Here is a 21,809-nt window from a genome sequence, read left to right on the forward strand (position 1 = left end):
GAGTATGAGCTGAAAGGACTGTTTACATGATCAGACTGGACTAAATTTAACTAAGATTAGAGACACTGATTTTTTTTCTTTTTATCCCACTAGCTACTAAATGGGAGATTATGAGAAGGAATAAATGAGCTCCAAGGGAAAATAAAAATCACATTTTCTCTGCATATTCAGCCACAGACAATGATATACTATGTCAGATCACACTGTTTTACTATTGTGTAATCTGTTTCTTTTGTACATACATACATCCTGGACAGCTTTCTGGATGAATAAATCTGGATCTCCCTAAAAGTCATGTTTAATATTTGCTGAAGGCAATGGCACCCCACTCCAGTACTCTTGCCTGGAAAATCCCATGGATGGAGGAGCCTGGTAGGCTACAGTCCATGGGGTCGCTAAGAGTCGGACACGACTGAGCGACTTCACTTTCACTTTCCTGCATTGGAGAAGGAAATGGCAACCCACTCCAGTGTTCTTGCCTGGAGAATCCCAGGGACGGGGGAGCCTGGTGGGCTACCGTCTATGGGGTCACACAGAGTCGGACACGACTGAAGTGACTTAGCTAGCGTAGCGTAGTATTTTATTGTCTAAAAAAGATCCCAATTGAAATACTCAGACTCCTGTTGATGGCTATTTAGGTTGTTTCTAATTTTCACTCTTATAATAAATGCTGCGATAAACAAGGAGAGTTTAAATGTACAGTTCACCCCCCTCCCCACCAGAGAAAAATAATTCATATTTATTCTTTTTACATCGGGGGATGGGAAGAAAAAAAGGAGAATAGGAGTTTGACAAGGAGCCCGTGGATGGCCGGGGGATGCCCAGGGATGGGCCCTGTGTGGGCCCAGTTGCTTGTCCCTTCCCAATCATGACCACACGGGAGAGATAACGGACCACAGGGTGGTAATGGCTCCTGCCATGCTCACGCTTTCCACCCTGTGCTTGCCATAGCAGACTCACAGGGCTCTCCCGGGACCAAGAGAGGGGAAGAGGGTACAGCAGGGTGGGAAGGAGCCTTCCTGCCGAGATAATGAACCAGTGGAGGCAGGAGAAGCCGGACCACCTGAAGGCTGGCCAGCAGCTCTATCTGCGCTGTCCAGAGCGCGGGCTGCTGTGGGCCAGCTCTGTTTATCAGGAGCCGCTTGTTCCCGATTGCAGGCTACTGCACGGCTTCAATTAGACTTTTTGACTGATGGCCAGTTTAATGAGCCTATTTACAGAGGGTCATTCAACATGGCAATTACACCTATAAATCTATTTGCAGCAGGACTCGAATAACCTTCTGCACACAGCCCTGTATAAAACTGCTGTCTGATTAATTAACATTAATTTCCCCGCCGTATGGAAGCAGCTGCAGTTGGCGTGAATGCTTCCAGCTCCTCTCTGCAGGCCCTGGGCGAATGGCAGGGGTTCTCTGGGTTGGCGGGGGGGGGGGGTGCGTCACGGGGCTGGGAGGGTGGGCGAGAACCCAAGAAGTAGTTGCTATTCCAAAGAAGCGCTTCGTGTTTCTTCCGTCCCTCTGTTCTTTCTCTGGTCCTGTTTGATTGATGTTTCAGGGCAGTGTCATATATAGGGGCCAAAATTCAATTAATTGGATATGAAATATTTATAACCCTGCTGTATGTGTCTATCAGAGAAGAGCCCTTTAATAGATCTTCTCATTAGTATGAGCTGGTGACTCATTTCTCTGCTTTCACAGTCATTCGGAATTAAAATCCAATTAATCTAATATCCCTGTGAATGTTATTAAATTATTGGAAAAACTGCACTGAGGAGATAGGGTGAGGGGAACAAGCCAGCCTCATGGGTACTCATTTCCTCTCTGCAAAGCACACAATGTTCGGTGGGAGGTGGTTACCAGCTTCCCCCCCTCCTCCTGTGGGCTCTTCTAGCTTCGGGTTATGTCCACACTTGGCAAATAAAGCACAGGACTTTGAATCAGGGGCTCTCAGCTGCCAGTGCTGATACTGCCAAAGCTCACAACACAACCGTCACCACCAAACCCAGAAAGCTGGACGCTGAAACCACCAAAGCATTTGCCAGACTGTAATGAAGTGAAAAGGTAAGATGGGCACTGCCTTAAAGCAGCTCTCAATGAACTTCATAAGGCAGAGGCAGTATTAAGAACGAAGGCTGAATGGGAAGCTCCCAGGCTCCAGTGAATTTCTAGAATGTTGTGGTTTATGAATTCTCAATCTGGGTGCCCTATTTAAAAAAAAAGTCAGCACATGAGACCATCTGTACCATTTTTCTAGATTTTACATATGTGTGTTAGTATACAGTATTTCTTTCTGACTTGCTTCTCTCTGTAGGACACTCCTTAGGCCTACTCATGCCTCTACAAACGACCCAATTTCATTTCTTTTTATTTTAGATGATCTTATTTGCAAAGCAGAAAGAGACACCGACATTGAGAACAAAAAAATGGACACCAAGGGGGCACGTGGGGGTGGGGTGAGAGGACCTGGGAGACTGGGACCAACACATGTATGCTGTTGATACTGTGTATGAGATGGAGAACTCCTGAGAACACACTATATATCACAGGAAACTCGAATGCCCTGTGGTGACCTAAAAGGGAAGGAGGTTCAAAAGAAAGGGGATGCAGGTGTATGCGTGGCTGATTCATTTTGCTGTAAAGCAGAAACACAGCATTGTAAAGCAACTATATTCCAATAAAAATTAATTTTAAAAAGTCAGCAATAATGGTCTAGGATTTCATAGGAATGATGAGAAGAACAAAACGACAAAGGCTCCTGCCTGCATTTGGAAAGACAGGGACTATTGCGGTAATTAATTTTCATACCACAGGGCGTTCATTTGTCCAGCGGTCTATGGAGACAAAGTGTTTGCATTTGTGGGACAGGGGAGAGGAAAAAGACGTTGCAAGAATGGTGAGCAATGATGTGAAATTTTGCCAATTGACTGAAATGATAAAATCCTGATGCAGTATCTGGAAATCTCCAGCTCCAGACTTCAGTTATAGCTAAATGATGTAATGAAATAATAGTGACATAATGATTCTAGATACTGGTGACAAAGGCTCTCAAATTCCTCTCTCCTCCTCAAACCTAACACTGAGATTCAGCAAACACTGACTGAGTCTCTACTGCACGTCAGGTATTACAGTGCTCGGTATTACTTGTTCAGTTGCTAAGTTGTGTCCGACTCTTTGCGACCCTTCAGACTGTAGCCCATCAGGCTCCTCTGTCCATGGGATTTCCAAGGCAAGAAAACTGGAGTGGGTTGCCACTTCCTTCTCCAGGGGATTCTCCTGACCCTGGGATTGAACCCACATTTCCAGCATTGGCAGGCAGATTCTTTACCACTGAGCCACCAGGGAAGCCCACAGGTCTTACTTACTATACATTTTTATCACCTGAAATGCTCCCCAAAGGATGCAGTGGTGAGAAAGACTTGTCCCCTGACTCTGAGAGGCTTCTAGATATGAAGACAGATCATTAAAAATATGACGGGTTGAAAGACTTTGCTACAGGTGCACAGTAGGGAGACCTGGAAGCCAGGGAGAGCTTCCTGGAAGAGGTGAGTGATGGAGATGTATTCCTGCATTGGCTTAGGCTATTGTGAGTTACGACATCTTCCCCCTCTTTCTTCTCACCTTCCATCCTTTTCAAGTACTGTCTTTTTAAGGATGCCTTCCTTACTAATGCAGTCCTGTACTGGACCTGTCCATCACTCATCTTTGTCACTCATTCGGCCACTCAGTCAGAAATTGCATCTACTGTTAATGGGTTTCTGTGTACTCACTGCCCCTACATTATAAATTGTTTGAGGGACCGGACTGTTTCTTATATTGTGCATTGCCTCTCATCAAGAGTAAGCACTCTACTAAGAACATAGGTGACACTCAAAATTCATTGAACAAAAGGTTACCCAGCATTTGGTTTCTGTAGTAAGGATTCCCCCGAATTTAATGCACATGGAACTCTGCTCAGTGTTATGTGGCAGCCTGGATGGGAGGGGAGTTTGGGGGAGCATGGATACATGTATATGTATGGCTGAGTCCCTTTGCTGTCCACCTGAAATTATCACAACGTTGTTAATTGGCTATACCCCAATACAAACAAAAGTATAGAAGTATAAGCATCCCAACCCCTCTTAGAATAAATGTGAATTAAGTCTCAATATCTTTAAATGAAAGTGCACACACACACACATACAAGCTTATCAAAGCAAGGCATAAATCAAACCAATGCTTTAGCAAGCAGCTTCCCACAAAGTTTATCCCAATGACCAAGAAGTGACACATTTCCAGTGGGTTCTGCTAGGTGGGAAAGGTCAGCCTGTTGCTAAACCTGCTTTATAGAAAGGATTTTGATAAACTGCTTATACCAAAATTTAATAACCTACAATGGACCTTATAACAAGGAGGCAGTGAGTCCTAGGCGCCCTGAGAATCTGGTTAAATCGGTCATCCGCAAAAGTTATGGCACAAAAAGCTTCAGCAAGCGTCTACAACCAGTGTCAGAAGGCAGCAGCCCTGAAGTCAGTAAGCACCTCCTCCCAGAAACAGCCAGCATTTGTGAAGCAGAGACTTAGCTCATTCCAGCCACGTCCTTCAGACTCCAACATTATTCACTACCAGCTGAGTTAAATCTATTTCAAGCATACTAACGGTAGGCTTGGTTTTTTGTTTCTTAAAGGAATTTAGTAGTTGCTATGTCACATCAGATTAACAAAGTCTGCAGGTTTTATGGTTTATCTCAAACATCCTTGCCAATAATAGAGAACTGTATAATAATACAAAGAAAACAAAGGAGTAGGCATGAGACAGAGAGATGTGGTGATGTACATAAGCATGCTGAATGTTCAACTCATTTCAGGTTTGAAAGTCAAAAAGTCTAGTTAAAAACACAAAACCAAACCTCTTCCTGCTGTAGTCATGATCACCACCAAATGATGACAAAGCCATTTGACAGACGTCTGTTTCCACCACTAACCTGTTTCTGGAATGAAGCAAGATGTCGCCTCTGCTTTAAGCTATTTATCAGAATAATTCCAAGATAATATCAGCATCTTTTTGAGAAAAATGAATGTCATATATTAACTCTATGTGGAATCTATAAAAGATGGTACTGATGAACGTCTTTGCAGGGCAGCAAGGGAGATGCAGGCATAGAGAACAGGCTTGTGGGTATCGGTGGAGAAGGGAGAGGGTGGGACGGATGGAGAGAGTAGCAGGGAAACATATACCGTACCATATGCAAAATGGATAGCTGGTGGGAACTGGCTGTAAGACTCAGGGAACTCAAACCATGACTCTGTAACAGCCTAGAGGGGTGGGATGGGGTGGGAGGTGGGAGGAAGGTTCCAGAGGGAGGGGACATAAGTATACTTATGGCTGGTTCATGTTGATGTATGGCAGAAACCAACAGAATATTGTAATGCAATTATCCTTCACTTAAAAATAAAGTTATCAGTATCTTTTAGGCATTTCTAAAAAGTAAAAACATTTGGAAGCCTATCCACACATGGAAAAAAAGATACTGTTGATCTCTTGTCAATTTTGAGTGACATGATAAAGGCTGAATATGTGAGTGATGGTGTCTATGTCAAAGAAAAATTATAAGCAATAGTATATATAATGAAGAAAAGTTTTCTCTCTCAAGTGGTTATTAACTCCATAGCCAACAGGACCATCATTGCCAAGCACCTCCTTTCTCTTAGTGATTCATCTGTTGACAGGAGTAGTTGCCTTAGTTACTGAAGTTTTATGTGGTTTAACTGTTTTACTGTATGTGTGCTATTTTATGGAGGGTATTGGAACAAAAGGACCTCTTCCACGTAGGGAAAGATCTAAAAGGAGCGCCTTCACATAAAAAGGAGGTCGGCAATTTGGTGGCACATACTTGAGACTACAGGGATCAGGGGCTTCCCCAGTACCCTGGAAAAGTCAGCATGACACCATCTGAGAGTAATAACAGCTTTATCACATGTAAAAACAAACGCCATCTTTATATCTAACAAGCGGGGCTCTATTTAGTGGGAAAGAATCAGGCAGGTGAAATTTCTAAGTCTAAACACACTGAATTGGGTGCCTGGTCTTCAGGGCAAATGCTTATTGAAGTCAAGCACTGATTCAGTTAATTTGATAAATGTGGCTTTGTTCTAATCACAGTTAACTAGAAAGAAATTTAATAAAATCTTATCCAGGCATATATTTCCATGACTTCAATGCTTGTCTAACTAATGCCTTCACCTTTCCTTCCTTGTGGACATCATCGAGAACCACATTCAAGCCCCCAAAGACTTTGGGGGTACACTGGTGAGTGGGCTTTATCAGGGAAGAGAGCAGAATGGGGCCTCACTTTTCCATGTCTTTGCTCGGGCAGGGTGTGGGACGGCAGTGTCTCCTCTCCCCTGTCCCACAACGTGGCAGCCTCCTGTCCACTGAGAACAGTTGGTTCCACTCTGGACTGGAAACTTGACGATTTGTTACCTTAATGCCCTGAGACCAGTCCCTCTTCATTCAGAGGCATTGCTGCGGGGAGTTTCTCAAACATCTGTGACTAATACACATTAAGAACCTCCTGTTTCCATGCCCATCCAAGAAAAAAAAAAAAAAAAAAAAACCTGGTATGACCTTAAATACCACTTTCTAAAACTCCTTTATATATGACAAAAATGTTAAGGAGAAAAGATATTAATATTTCAAGAAAACAACTATTTAATGTAATTTTAATCAATTCACTGATAACTGTCATGCCCAACATGGTGGAAAAGGCAATCAGGCTAAGCTTGTTTAGGCAAGCAAAAGGCAAGCAGCTTCTCAGTAACATCCCAGAGGCTGGCACCCTGGACCACCTTCAGACCCGCCCTTGAGGAGTGTCCCCAGGATGATTTACATGAGAAAATGTTTTTCTACTTGCTGGGACTTCTGGTTGGTCTTGCTGAGGCCAGCCGGAGAGGGCTGCCTTTCTCCCAGCTTCAGAATCCTTTAGCTGGTACGTTTTTCCTCTTTCGTCAACTCAGCCCCTTCTCACCTTCTTCTATGGATAACCTGGAGCCTTTCTGGGTGTGTCTTGCCCCGCAGCTCCCCAAAACTGCCTTGGAAATGATCTGGCTGGCCTTTCCTTTTTTTAAAAAGAAACCCTACTCTTCTGGTTAACATCTCCGGCCCCTGGTGAGCAGGTGACTTCCTTCCTGTTCCCCACCCCACGCCCCACCTTACACCTGCTGATGAGGTGCTGCGCAGAAAGTGGGCAGGACTTCTCTATGGCTTAACCACACTGCAGAGTTAGCCTGTGATTTCAAAACGTCTCTGGTGCTCTGCTTTTTATGCTGCTTATGAGCCTTAATTGACATTATCATGGAGCCTTAGACAAGATTACTTTTGTGGTTCATTTTTTATAATAATAAAAAAGAAACTTAGAGAACAAGTATATAATGTCACTTATATGTGGAATCTAAAACAAATGATAAAAATGAACTTATTTACAAAGCAGAAAGAGACTCACAGACACAGGACAAAATTTACGATTACCAAAGGGTAAAGGAGGTAGGGGAGGGATAAATTTGGAGTTTGGGATTAGCAGATACAAACTACTGCCTATTAATAGATGAGCAACAGATCCTACTGTACAGCACAGGGAACTATATTCAATATCTATAATAAAACATAATGGAAAAGAATCTGAAAAAGTAAATGTAGATCTAAATCACCTTGTTGTACACGAGAAACTAACATTGTAAATCAATAAAAATTTAAAAAAGAAACACCATTATTAATACAACAAAAAAATGTGTAGTGTATAAAAATCAGGATATTAAACTTGTTTTCTTTATAACTTGCTCTTTCACATAGCAATGTACATATATTTTCCCCCATGTTATCAGATATATTAGCCATCTGTTGCTGTCATAAATTAGCCCCAAACTTAGCAGCTTCAGACAACAAGCATTTGGTATTGCAGTTTCTGAGGGTCAGAAAAACCCTTCACAGGGGGTTCTGGTTCATGGTTTTTCATGAGGTTGCAGTCAAGACGTTAATTAGGGCTACAGTTGTTTGAGACTGACAGTTGTTTGAGGGCTGAAGCATTTCCTCCCAAGCTTGCTCACAAGGCCTCAGATTGTTGTGACGTGGGGATCTTCGTGGGATTGCTTTAAGGCGTGGCAGCTGGCTTACCCTAGGGTAGTGATCTGAGAAGCAAAGCTGCAATGTCTTGTATAATCTAACCTCACAAATGACATACTGTTGCTTTGTCACATTCCACTGATTACACAGACCCATTCTGGCAGTGCGTCAAGCGATTACCCCAAAGTATGAATCCCGGGAGGTGGGACCTCCCACCCTGAAGTCTAGCTACCACTGTGTGCGTATTTCATCTGTAACAACTCTGGCTCAAAGGTCTCCCCGCACCCTCGGCCTTCCTTAGTCCACACAGAACACAGGGCTGCACGAGCTCCTGCCATCACAGCCTCTCCTCTTCTTCCCCCTTCACCGTCCAACCTTCAGTTATGAGTTTGCAGAATGGCTTGCACTTTCATCCTTAGGCTTTTGTGAATCCTGCATCCACATCCCCCTCTTTCCCTGCCTAGTTTCCATCTGGATATCAGCTCCTCTTAAAAGCCTCTCCTAACCCCCCTGTTTGGATTAAGCACCCTCTTTAGTGTTCTCCCAGCACCCCTTTCTTCCTCTGCTGAATACTTTCACAAACTAATAATTATGTGTTGATATCTCCATCTGCTTTCAGGCAGCTTCATCAACAGGGGGTCTGATGTCTTACTATGGACTTTGGATGGTGCCAGTTCATACTACGTGGTCCTCAACTTGTGCTGAATGAATAAATGAGCACACTGCGAATGAGCCTCAGGGAGCTGTGGTCCATGAGAGCTCGACTAAGACTCTCTTCTCCACCATCCTCCCCACCACTGTAACTGTTGCTGATTCCCCAAGCTGGCTTCAGCGATCTGTTTAGAGCTCCACTGTGTGAGCTCTTCCAGATCCAGAGAGCGCCAGCCAGCACTGCAATCGAGCTTTGTTTTCATTATGCAGGCTTCCTGGGAAGTTTCAAATTAATTTTCATCCTCTTCTCACTTTTAAGGCCTCTAAAAAGGGCTGTGTTCCTGCCTTCTTGGTGAACCAGGGCCCCTCCTGTTCCCTAGGACAGCGCTCAGCCTGGTGGGGTCTGCATGGCCACACGTCCCTGGGCCTCCCCCACACGAGGTTGGCGGCTTCCAGACCACTCTTCACTCGGGCCCTGGAAAAGCCAACCCTGCTCATGGTAGCCGGGCCAGCACCCACCTGGATCTGATGGAAACTGAGCATTTTGTTTTTAAATTCACCCCACAACATGCACTATTTTATTGTTTGTTTTTACCCCCTGTTAAAAGTAGACAAGATGAAAACAATGACTTCACTGAGCTTTAAACTTGAAAAACCACCACCTCCAGGCAGCCTACCATCTTTGCTCTGAAGTGGACTACGGTACTGAGTAATATGTACACAGCTATTAATGTCTTTTTTTCTGCTTGATGTAGATTTCCATTTCTTGCCAAAAAATCACTCAAGTTATCCACAGACCCACTCAGGAAAATAAACATGGAGAAATGACAGCTACTCACCAACTATTGGTCTGGGCTTGGTGTAGTCTTCAAATCCTTGGTCTCACTGGAACTTCTTACTGTCCTCTGAGGTAGATCCTAACACCCCCATTTTGCAGCAGTTCAGGGGGTTGACATAGGGTTCCCATGGTCACGGAGCTCCCATGTGATGGCACTGGGATCTGGTCTTTTTTTTTTTTCCGATTCTAGAGCTCACTCTCTCATCACCACCCTCCCCCCAACCCCAGTCCTCTGCACCCCTTCCTCAGCTTTCCAGCTATCAACCTGTAGGAATTGCCTAAAGACTTTTTTTTTCCACCCAGGCAGACAAGTTTAGCAATTTGAGAAATTCTGGCAAGTGAATTCGGGAGAATATGGTACCCATTAGCTGCTGGGCATTCAAAGGGAGAAGTGAGAAACACAGGCTGCCCGAGCCTTGGAAGCCGCACCCTGGGAAGGGCATTTCTGGGGTACGGAGACAGCAGCCAGAGAGAGGAGGCCCGAGGTAGAGAATCCTCCCCGCTCCCCTGCGGGGTTCATTCTCCCCCTCCATCCATTGGGACGCTGTCTCTGTAATATTTTCCCCAACATTTCCAGCATCCAGAGACTAGTGGGTGGTAGGGAGGGCTGGATCTCACACCGGCTGATGCTGCTCACATTGTAAACTGCGGGGTGCCTCAGTTTCCCCAAACAGCAGGCTTTTTGAAGAATCGGGGAGCGAGCTGGTGGTCCCTCCAGGTACCCATTGCCAGGTTCCCACCATCAGCTGCTCACATAAGAGTCCTAGATTAATCTCAGGCTTGGGCCTCCCGTGTGGCAGCTGAGCCATCAGGCTGGCTGTGAAACGCCTTATTTTATTTTCTGCCTAACATCAGGCCGCAAATGAAAATACCTTTTCAACCCCAGTATTATTACCCCTATGGATGGCACCTTTAATGCGCGCTATTCATTGTTATAATGGCCGCACCTGTGTAGAACGCGCACATTGGAACCACAGCAGCTGTGGACCGTAATTGCTAAACATTATTTTCTGTTTCTCCCTGAAAGCTTTTGTGCGTGCGTGCATGTGTGTGTGTGTGCGTGTCTGTGTCCGGGTGCGTGTGTGTGTGTTTTTAATCTGTAACGACTCTGGTCCAAAGATTCCACCCTCCTCCTTTTTGAAAACATAAAGTGAAGTGTAAATACATTTATTTCTAAATGCATGTTTTCAGAGAAAGTCAGATGGAACCCCCTCCATCACCCCCCGCTACATACACACATACTTAGTAATGAGACTTCAGAGAGCGACTCCGGCGCGTGTGGTCTGCGGCGAGGTCCCCACGCTCCCCGCCGCGGCGAGCATGGTCTTTATTGCGCCTTGGCACACGGGCCCTGCCATGATGAATGCATTTGTTCCCTGATACTCAGCCCCTGGGTGTCTGCAGGACAGTGAATCAATTTAGCGCCTGCAGGCCCAGATTATCACCCGCACCAAAGACATTTCTGCACCAGGAACTTCCCAATTCAAAACAGGATTTCTAAGAACACCATCCCACCCCCGTTCGTTCCCTTTGTGCTTTTCCGAGCAGTCACTCGAGGCCCCCGCTAGAGCTGCCGCCACTGAAAGGCTGCAAGTCGCCCTTTGAGACAATGCTTTTAAAGTCAGCAGTGCAGCTAGCAATTTGAGATTTACACGAGGCAGGCGTCGGGCGGCCTCTCTGTGCCTGTCTTAGCACCCCCAGGGGGCCTGTCATGACACACACCCTGACCATTGGCCTTACAGGTGATATCTACTGTAGTTATCTCAGGCAGGGTCTGGTAGGCGACAAACAGAAGTGCATGCCTGGGGGTCTCAGCAATTCACCTTCTCTCCTCCCCTTGCACTTACCTCCTTCACGAAGAGGACCCTGCTGTTGCCTCCGGCCAGAAGGTGAGCGCAGAAGAGACATGCTTGCACAGGACTGCCGCACAGGGGTGAGGTGACCGGGCTCCTGGCCGCCTTCCCGGAGCTTTAGGGAAGAGAGGACCAGGAGACACTCTGCCAGCCGTCTGCGGGACGCGCTCAGGGAGTGAGAGCCGGTCTCCCCACAGGTGTTGCCCTGGGATAAATACGGGGCATCCTTGATTGCAGGTGTGCAGGGTTGTCAATCACCATCAGTCATGGGCTCACAGAAATGAGCAGAGTTTCTCAGAGAAATGGTATCTCGTTTCCCTAACCCCTCTGGCAGTTCTGCACGAAGGCAGATATTGGCCTTACCATAGAAGCCTGCAGTTACAGGGCTTAGACAAGAATGTGGGTCCTTTCTGCTGTGGTCACTCAGCTGAGAAATAAGCTTTCTGGGCTTGCAGGCTTCTTCACATTAGAGACTTCAACAGCAGAAAGATGACTTTCTGCTTTTGGGGTGGTGGCGTGTCCTGGGCAGGCTGCCGGTTCCTTCTTCGATTATGATTTTTCTTTAGAGGAGCAAATACATAGGTGGTCAAATAGAAACACATGTGCATTCAATTGCCTTGTGTATTGACAACACGTTTGCTGGTGAACAGTGACTACCGGGAGGGCCGTGCTATGAAGGTAAAGCATGGGCATCTTATAACTCGGGTCAGGATATCAGCTTTGGCATTTCATTTTTCTAATGCTCCAAGTATATGACTTTAAAATACTAAAATCTATTGAAAAAATCAAATTCAAGGTTATTTAGCTAAGCAAACCCGAACCCATTTCTTTCTGTCTTGTTAAATTGAAGCATAGTTGCTTTACAATGTCATATTAATTTCAGGAGTGAAGCAAAGTGATTCAGTTATCCACACATATATATGTCTATTCTTTTTCAGATTTTTTTCTCTTATAGGTTACTATAAAATACCGAACACAGTTCTCTGTGCTACACAGTAGGTCTTTGTTGGCTATCTGTTATATATATAGTTAGTGTGTCTATGTTAATCCCAAACGCCTAATTTCAACCCATTTTTGAAAGAGAGTATTAATTTTAAAACTAAATAATAAAATAAACAGTGAGAGATAAATGAAAACTTGATTGAGACTCTATCCACCTCTCCTCAAGTCCTATAGAAGGTAAGGAGGCTGTGAGTGAGATTGAAAAAATCTGGTAAACTTCGTCAGCGTGATTGATTATTCCTGTTTTGAAGAATCTGTCTAATTGGTAAAATGGGCTTTCTGATCTCTTATGCATATGATTCGTGCTGGTATAGTGACTTTTTAAAAGTGAATTAGTGTTGTCTAGGCATAGTGACAGAAAAGACACCAGAGCAAAACCCTTCCTGACTAACGCAGGTAGATGAGTTTATAAACAGGTTGGATGGCAAGGCTGTGGCGGCTGTCTATTGTACCTTTTGTCCAGAAGGGGGCAACATTTCCTTAAGAATTTGTAAGAAAACTGGAGCTTCAGACGATGACAATTTATCTCTGGACATGGTGTTTTGTTCTCTTTTCAAAAGCACAGCACAGAACGCGTGGTGCCTCTCACCCATCCTTCCTGATTATTCTCACCAGATTAAAGGCAGGAATATTGTTTCTTTCTCCCATTCTCTCTCCCCCGCTGGAGAACAAATTTGCATTGTCAAGATTTTCAGGCTGAAATGAGTTAATGCTGAAAAGAAATGACATAGCTGACAATTTTAGATGGTTAGTCCTTCTACTCCACCTCACGTCCCAGAGAGGGGATGTCTTTCTGGAGAGAGCGTTCTGTAGGAAGAACCACCTTCACCTACAGCAGGTAAGTCGGACGTCCACTCACAACCATGAGCATCCCTTACTTTCTGAAAACCCCAGTGAACCCCACAGGAATTCTTTGCAATGATCGCTCTTCTCTTTGCTACATTTGGCTGCTTGCTTGTCTCTTGATACTTGATCACGCTGAGATTCAGGAGCAAGAAGAAAGATAGTGGACATGCTTGTTTGGGCCAAGGTAGCAAAAATCAACCAACGGAGTCAGTTGTCCAGACCCAAACATTCATCCTGCCTGTGGTCCAGTGTCTCACTGGCGAGTCGGGGACTGTTATTCAGGAACTGAAAACATTGCCACGTTCTTCTTCACCCCACCCTACGCCATACTCCCCCATTTCCAGTGTATTTTACTTTGCCGGGGGGAGCATGGCTGTTGTAAACACACACACATCCATACAAGCAAATGGGTCTGGTCTAAAATGACTTTGAAAATTGTCACTTTCTGTTTCTCACCGGCAGTATCTTCGTGGCATACACTTTGTTTCCCTATTAGAAAAGAAAGCGAGAGTTAAATATTACTTAGCTGTGGAAATTGCTCCAAATTATATAAAAGATTAACATTACAAAATATATTTCCGGGGTTCTTTGTGTGGTGTAAACTTGTGACCTTGCCTTTCACGTTGGGAAGAGGGACAGTATGTCCTTTCCCAGGAAATACCTGACTAGTCAGTCTTACTGTTTCTCTCTCTCTACACACCCACACCCACACCCCCACCCCCCCACACACACACACACAGAGTATCTGGTAGGATGTACAGTATAGGCTCATGCAATCCATAATTCCCCTTGGTCAGAGACTAGGCAGAGGCTTCTAGAATATTCAGGTGGCTTCTCCCGCTCCCCATGCACACACAGACATCTTCACTCTTTCTTCCTATGGCCACCTGCGTGGCTGCCTCCCTTCCACACCTCAGGAGAAGAGTCTTCATCCTGAACAGGCTCCCTCTCCTCCCTCGCCCACAGGTCTGAGTGCCCCCTTCTCCCTGTGGCCCTCTCTTACCCCGTCTCCAGTGGTTCTATTCCTGCCTCTTCCTGGGTAGCCAAGGAGCGCTCCTCTGACCTGCCCCAGGGTGGGTACGTGTCTGGATGACCTAGACACGGCAGGAGAAGGAGGAGACAAAACATCCTGCCACATGTGCTTGTCAACTTGAAAATTTTGTAAAAGATGTCTAGGTTATACGTGAACATGTAACACAGTATAAAACTAATACCACAACACAAAATAACATCGTTAAAGAATGAACTGTTATGCTCTTCAAATCAGGGATGTCGACTTTTCCCAAAGCTCAGAAATTTCCATTTATACATGTAGCTGACTTTGACTTTTCTTGAAGCCAGTGGAACCGAATCTCAAATTGTGGAGCTCCTGCTACACAAGGGAAAGGTGGCCTCTCTATGGTCCTTACTGTGTCGTGAGCCCCTGTCTGCTGGGTGGTGCAGGCAGGGAGAGCAGGGGACTTCTCCTTTTATTTAAGAGTCTCTGAGCTGTTTGATGTTTAGGTTGACCTCTGCCTCTTTGGGTCTCTCAGATTTCCCATCCCTGACTCTGTTCCTCTGCCAGATAGCATGTGCCCTCCTGGAAGTGAGGTCCTCTGTAGCCCAGCTAGCTGTCTTCCAAGACAGAGTGGCTGGCCTTTGCTGCTCCTGGTTTGATGACCAGTGAGTCGTGGCTGGTTGCAGCCAGCTCTGGGCAGGGGGGCTGATGTGCTAGTATCTTCCACAGGTTTGGGCCATTTGGCCCTTTCTTAAGGCCCCCTGAGAGCCTGTGCCGGTCCCCGCTGCATCTTCACACATGCACCAAGTTCTTCTGGAATCCCCATGTACACCCCCAGGCAGGTGGATGTTGGAAGACCTGTCCTGCCCTTTCCACTGATGACACTTCCCTTCCCCCGGGGTGAGGGGGACAGAGCTCCCTGCTACATCCTGGGAACTGACCACTAGCCCGGAGTCAGCTGGATTTCCCACACCTTTCTCATTTCAAGAGATTTCCCACATCCTAAGGATAACGAGTTGGAGAAGGCAATGGCACCCCACTCCAGTACTCTTGCCTGGAAAATCCCATGGGCAGAGGAGCCTGGTAGGCTGTAGTCCATGGGTCGTGAAGAGTCGGACATGACTGAGCGACTTCACTTTCACTTTTCACTTTCATGCACTGGAGAAGGAAATGGCAACCCACTCCTTGGCAACCCAGTGTTCTTGCCTGGAGAATCCTAGGGACTGGGGAGCCTGGTGGGCTGCCGTCTATGGGGTTGCACAGAGTCGGACATGACTGAAGCGACTTAGCAGCAGCAGCAGCAGCAAGGATAAAGAGTGGGATCTTGATGTTGAAACTTGCTTTCTTGGGGTCTCTCAACAATTCCCATGAGTCTCTCTGAGAAAATCCAACCTCCAGATTTTTCTTAAAAGCTCAGAATCTTCCATCTATACATTTCCCACTATGGCATACCCTCCTTTCTACTCTAGGGCAACAAATGTAATGGCCTGATGATCATAGCAAAGGGGGAATCTTATCTGTGTTATGAGAAAAAATACAAAATCTAAGCCCCTGGGCTTGGTTCCTAGTATACTAAAACAATTTAGAAAATTTGCTTTCTCTCTCCCCCTTCTCTACCAAGTCCATTTTTCACTCTATTGTGTTTCTCAATTTTGAATGCCGAAGGCTAAATACACTTTCTCTTTGAATTTCTGCTTGAATAAACTTAATGTTTTCTATCCTACCCCAACCCTTCGGTAGAAACTTCCAAATGAAAGTGTGTATACAGAAATGCAGAAGAGAAAAGCGTATTAATATTTATAGTCCCCTCCATACTAATCTCACTCATGCCTACAAAGGAGACCATTTACTCCCCACCCGCTCCCCAAGCTCCACGCAGAGGAAATGCTACTTTCTACTAGTCCTGTCTGTGCAAACACCTCGGCTGCTTTGTCTGGGTGGATGGTGATGAAGGGTAACATGACAAAATGTGAGCTTGCTTTTATTGATTTTTAAAGTTGCTGCCTGACTTACTCTAATTCCCTCTCAAAGAGTATCCTGTAAATCGTTTCCACCTGGTAAATTATGAAATAGTTTATGTGTGTGTGTGTGTGTGGTGGGGGGTGTTGGGTGTGGCAAAGTATTTCAAAGCATCCCATTTGTACATCTATTCAGTCTTTGATTTCCTACTGAACATGAGGAACACATTTGGACTGGAACCAAACTCAGTTTAGCACTTCAGTTCTTACCAGTTTTGGGTGACATCTAGATAGATATATTTTTGGTCAATCTAGGGATAAGAGTGGAGAAGAAAATGGCAACCCACTCCAGTACTCTTGCCTGGAGAATCCCATGGACGGAGGAGCCTTAAGAAAGGGCTAAATGGCCCAAACCTGTGGAAGATACTAGCACATCAGCCCCCCTGTCCTGAGCTGGCTGCAACCAGCCAGGACTCACTGTCATCAAACCAGGAGCAGCAAAGGCCAGCCACTGTCTTGGACTGGTAGGCTACAGTCCATGGGGTCGATAAGAGTCAGACACGACTGAGTGGCTTCACTTTCACTTTTCACTTGCATGCATTGGAGAAGGAAATGATTGCAATCCACTCCAGTATTCTTGCCTGGAGAATCCCAGGGACGGAGGAGCCTGGTGGGCTGCTGTCTATGGGGTCGCACAGAGTTGATCACGACTGAAGTGACTTAGCAGCAGCAGGGACAAGAGTCTCCTAAATAAAAAGCTACTCCTCCTCTTTATCTCTAGGGAAATGCCCAAGGGTGAAATTGGGTATATCACAGGTCCATGGAAACTTCCAGGAGCTCCTAGCCTCCCAACCTCCTCCTGGTACTTTGTGAGGCTGAATCAGAGAGAGGACTTTCCCCACTAGAAGTCCTAAAAGTCCTCAAATGATGAGGAAATACCAAAAGTCTCATGCAAAATGCCCAGATTGTGTGTAAAATGTAGAAAAAAGTGACTACAAGATGTATTGACCTAGGATCACGCCTGCACTCCCCCCATCAACACACCCAGTTGTTTGTTTGGACTGAGAGATCCCAGTTTAGTTCATTACTGTTAGTTAGTGGGAGATGATAAACTTGAATTTCCACGGCATGCTCAAGGCTCAGCCTTAGTCAATATTTACACATAATGATAGTTCTCATCAAGGCATAAGGACTTAGATAGTTATGAAATGATTATACATCACAACCCATCTATAAACAGGATTTTAATTATCGGCAGCAGCAACAACCACCATTTATTGAGGAGCTACCCTGTGCCGTCACTGAATTAATGAATTTGTTCATCGTAGCCTCCTGTTCCCATAAATATTTGCTTAAGTTCAATCTCAGTAAATCACAGAGGCACCAGATCCAGATACCTGGTCATTTAAGAAGATTAACTGACTTCTGTTTTACAGTTTATACTTGTGTTTGAAAGTGCAGCTGGAGTTTCCTTGGCAGCATCAGACTCCGAGGGCCCAGTCAGAGAGGACTCTGTTCCCAGGGGCCAATGCATTAGACGTGGACTTTTCTAGAACCTCCAGCAGTGGGGTCCCTGGATGGGGGGCCCCAGTTTCCTGGCAGAGTCTCTGAGTTTTGCGTGTGATTGCCTGGCTTGTCCTCCTGTCCCCCTGCCCTGTCGTCTGTGTGCCTCCCGCAGGTCTCTAGGTAGCCTGGGAGAAACCTGATTTCTTTGTCCTGCCTGGGTTTCAGGTTCCCTACAAGCTGGCTCTGGGAAGTGACTGAGCTCTGGGCAATTCTGAGCCCAAGTTCCTTCCTCGTGGGCACCCGTCTTGGCCTGGATGTGGTCATTGCTTTGGCCACTGATGCAGTGACCCCTTTCCAAATATCCAGTTGGGTTTTAGGTTCAAAGGTAGGATGGTCTTGTGTTTGCAGACACCTGCTGCGCTTTTGGTATCATTTCATCTTCCCACTTCTGTTGAGTCCACTCCTGCTCCTAACAGGTGTCAACCTCTGCCCAGAAACACTGGGATGGGATGGAAGTACCCAGGGTGCTGCCCTGAAATACCCATGGGTATTTCTCAGTTCTCACCCTCAGCCAGTGTAGAGCTGGCGCATATAATTGTGGCTCCAATTACTTTTCAATCAGGAACATTCGGTCTACCCAGTTTCCAGGCCAAGCAGTCAAGGATAACTCTTGTCTGCTGCTTGACTACGAGGCTTACAGGATAGATAATTTTCTGAGGTTTCGGTTTTGCTCTCTCTAAGTCACTCCTGCCTTTCCTATTTTGAACAGAAACCTGAAGTTTGTCATTTTCTTTCCTCAGCAATAGCAGCTCTTCCTCTTTTTTGTAGAAGCCTCAGAATCTCAGGTGAAATAGGTGTCCCCAGAGAAGATGGGGTGATCTGGCAGGGCCTCTAGGAGCACTGGCAGGGAAGGCAGGAGATGGTTCACATGGACTGCGTGGAGGTTGGAGGCTGGTGAGTTTCAGTGGTAACGGGGAGCATGGACCCCAGTGGCAGCTGTTTAAGCAAGAAGTGCTATCAGAAGGCTGTCTGCCAATGCACACAGCAGGACTCGGGGTGGAGTGTTCCAGGTCATCAAAGATTTTCTCAGCCCCATGAGTGGACCAGAAGCAACTGAGTGGCCATATCCCAAGGGGTTGGGACCATGGAGCCCGCATTGGTATTCTGTGTCCCCCAACTTCTCATGGCCAGTGGGGCCTTTACTCCTACTTAAGACCCACTGGGTTTCCCAGGTGGCACACTGGTAAAGAATCCACCTGCCAGTACAGGAGATGCAAGAGATGTGGGTTCGATCCCTGGGTTGGGAAGATCCTCTGGAGTGGGAAATGGCAACCCACTACAGTATTCTCGTCTGCAGAATTCCATGGACAGAGGAGCCTGGTGGGCTACAGTCCATGGGGTGGCAAAGAGTCGGACATGACTGAGTGACTAAGCACACAGGCAAAATCCACAGACTTCAGGCCACCACCTGTGTGGCCTGAAGGTGGGACACTCCCATATGGACTGAATTTGACTTTTCTATGACTCAGAGTCTGGAACTTAGAATCTGACTTGGGTTGATTTAAAGGGAAAGGAGGAAATGCAGGATTCCTTGCACTCTCTGTCATTGGCTACATTCTATCCAATCTCCCCCCACCCCCGCCCCCGCCCCGGGAAGGCTTATCAGAAATGAAACCACTGCTTTTTCACCTTGACAGGTGAATTTCATGCTGAATTTCACCCCTTGATTTCATGCTGTGAGCATCTTCAATGGACAGCCTTGTGGGACCCTCACAACTTAAGAATGACCAAATATTCAGGATCTGGGCTCTATATTCTTACTACTGAGGAATTTCTAATTGTGATGCTAAGACTGGGTTAGAAGACTAAGAAGCAGGTTGAACTTGTTATGTGAGACAGGTTTGCCTAATGGTTTAGCAGCTTGTGAACAGAAAAGTAGGACAGACGGTGAGAAGCAGAACAAGTGGGAGAACAATGGTTTGGATTGTGAAACCAAGTTAGACTTTCCGTTTGACAGCCTGGTTTGGGAGTAAATCTTTGTTCATTATTCATTAGTACTCACTAACTTTATGCTGCATTCTAAACGCTGCCCACGTCACCCTGGACAGAATATATGGAACGGCCACAGTGAGAACCCTGTGCTACCTTAAATGCCAACGCTGATCTGAGAACACCAGCATAGTGGTGGCAGGTCTCTATTTTCTACGTGGAGGCCTTCTGTACATAATAGATGATTATTGTCACGGGAAGTACAGGAAGCCTGGGGACCCTTCCTTTAGGAGTTTCTAGGAGATAGGCATGAATGCGGAAATCCTAGTAGCACAGTGGGAATTTATTAATCCCCATCCATTTCTTTCTTTACTAAGAAAATTTAGGTGGTAAGATATGATGGAGAATAGCATGCATGTTCTGTAATACACGCATTTAGGCACTATGCCTTCCTCTGTATTATTTGTCCTGTTAGGAGGGTATAGACTTTCACTGACCACCGCCCATCCCAGTAATAATTACCACACACATAACAATAAAAACATACAAATAATCTTCCTTTCTGGTGATCAACTAAGCACATTTGCATGCTTGATCTCCCACCCCTTTTTACTAATTAGTCTTTGCAGAAACGAAAGACATAAATTTGCTGCTTCTGCACTGTGCTTTGACCACGTGGATTAATGAGCCACAGTCTGGTAAATGAAACAAACAAACAACACTAACAAAACACTATTCTCAATGCAGAGGAAACAAGTGATCTCATTTGAGAGCAAGGAAACATCGCAGTCATGAATTAAGTGGTCTGCTTGTACCAGGCATTTCACACACGCTATTTTATTTAAGGTTCACCACAGTTTTACAGGAGGGCTCCCCAGGTGGTGCTAGTGGTAAAGAACCCACCTGCCAATGCAGGAGGCACAAGAGATATGGGTTCCATCCCTGGGTCAGGAAGATCCTCTGGGGCAGGGCATGGCAACCTACTCCAGTATTCTTGTCTAGAGAATCCCATGGACAGAGGAGCCTGGTGGGCTACAGTCCACAGGATTGCAGAGTCAGAAATGACTGAAGTGACTGAGCATGTGTGCACACAACTTTACAAGACAGGCGTTAGTGTAACCATTTTACAGAGAAACTGAGTCTTAAGGGGGTTAACATTTTGCTTAGGGACTCATACAGGCAATTCCATGGAACCAGAATTCAAATGTGTGTCTATTTGAACAGAAAGTCCACCCTCATGTAAACTCGGAAATTACAAGAGAGAGCAGAGTTACACAGAAAGAGAAGAGTTGAGAAGAAATCTGGAACTACAGGGTTGAAGAGAATTGGGAAGGAAACGGAAACTACAGAATAACTGGCCAATTATCTGCTCACGTTTTGAGACAGAGATTTGACAGCTCATCCCGAGCCTGGTCTAAATTGTTGGGTTTAGATTAAACTGTTTAAGAAATGCACAAGAGGGTTAAAGTATAATCGCTTTCATTGCTTTATTTAAGTCATAAAAAAGATTAACATGTACTGAGCTGAACTGAAATTACAGGGGCAAAGCTAACAAGAAGTAATTTTGCTTTTGACAGATTCCCTTCCTTATTCCTCTACTTGCTCCAGACGGAGGATTATGTAAACTTTGTATCACAGGAATAAACGCCTATTGATTGATTAAACATTGATGATGGCACTCTGTCTCCATCTGTATAGGGAAGTGGCTGTTTTCAAAATTAACCCTTTTATGGGTCTGACACATGCTATCAAGATGCATCCTGAATTTTGGAAGCCAGACTGCCCACAGCTGTGCAATTATGTAAACTAGGCTAGTTTCCAGACATCATTTGCATGCAATGGTAAAAAGCTACTTTTGTAGTTTAGTTTAGATACAACACACATTGGAATACTGTTATTGACTTCCTCTCTTCCCCTGTGCAGGATGCTTCCTCATTATTTGGGACGTTCCATTTATTTCACAATAAACAGATTTTCCCTGAGTACAAGTTCGCCATCAAGGAGTTCCCCATATAGTTGCAATGAACATCCTTCCCTTAAGATTTCTATTTCTTACCTAGGTAGTCTTTTGGGC

At 45.4% G+C, this 21,809-nt stretch overlaps 1 long non-coding RNA gene across 1 annotated transcript; it reads right to left on the minus strand.

Annotated features, from left to right (window-relative positions):
• Window positions 1-13,127: 13,127 nt before the first annotated feature.
• On the minus strand, window positions 13,128-14,855 carry LOC139178908 (uncharacterized). Its single transcript, XR_011563319.1, has 2 exons — window positions 14,289-14,855; window positions 13,128-13,774 (listed from the first exon to the last, which is right to left on the minus strand). It is a non-coding gene; the product is annotated as an uncharacterized lncRNA (long non-coding RNA).
• Between the last annotated feature and the right edge of the window lie 6,954 nt (window positions 14,856-21,809).

This window comes from Bos indicus, chromosome 23 (assembly GCF_029378745.1).
Source record: "Bos indicus isolate NIAB-ARS_2022 breed Sahiwal x Tharparkar chromosome 23, NIAB-ARS_B.indTharparkar_mat_pri_1.0, whole genome shotgun sequence".
Lineage (NCBI taxonomy): Eukaryota > Metazoa > Chordata > Mammalia > Artiodactyla > Bovidae > Bos > Bos indicus.